The sequence below is a fragment of the Pieris napi genome, chromosome 13, assembly GCF_905475465.1.
Source record: "Pieris napi chromosome 13, ilPieNapi1.2, whole genome shotgun sequence".
In the NCBI taxonomy this organism is placed as follows: domain Eukaryota; kingdom Metazoa; phylum Arthropoda; class Insecta; order Lepidoptera; family Pieridae; genus Pieris; species Pieris napi.
In genome coordinates this window covers 503,646-504,474 of record NC_062246.1, presented here as the reverse complement: position 1 = coordinate 504,474, position 829 = coordinate 503,646, and positions in this window count along the sequence as shown.

Below are 829 nucleotides of genomic sequence, written 5' to 3'. Positions count from 1 at the left end.
GTATTTTATTTGCTTTTGATGCCCAGAAACAAACACATTTACTGTTGAAAATAATGATCACAACCTGAAGTTCGATTTCCAATCTTCACCATAACAGTGTTCTGTTCTCTCATTGTTCCACTCGTAAGATACTTGAAATTGGGGAAGAAAAACACAAAAAATATAAATAACATAAAATTTATGTACTTCTATCACCACATTTTTACAAACACATTAAAAGATAGTTATTAATTATAATAATGTAATGGTTTCCTAACTCCGGTATCATTTATATACAAATTTAAATCATTTTGCATGCAGTTTTATGGTTTCAAAAAACTATAATATGATGATAATATAAACTTGAATGTATATTATAAAATAAATGGACGACTATTCAATATTAAAAATTTCGTAAAATACATAAAAATACCAATATGTGTCTTTTATAGAAGTTTAAATAATAATTTGAATAGAAGAATATTCGGAATTGACTAATGGAATAATGACCATTTATTTACTTAAATATATTTTACCTTAATATAAATATATTTTAAAATTGCGTACCTTCAAAAATAATGTATAAAAAGTATACTCCTAAGCGACATTCTGGAAATTGGACTTTGTACATTTTATATATTCTGACACTTTTTATTCATAAAAATAGTTTAATTGCAATCTTTGAACCAGAATATTTATATTTCTCTTTTCAATACAGCATAAATGCAATTAGACGGAAAACGAGGAAAGAGCAGGTAGTCTATATTACACTGATTTCGTTTTTAAAATAAGACGACTATAAACTTATATATGTTATAGCAAATACAAAAATAAACACCAGGCGCAATAC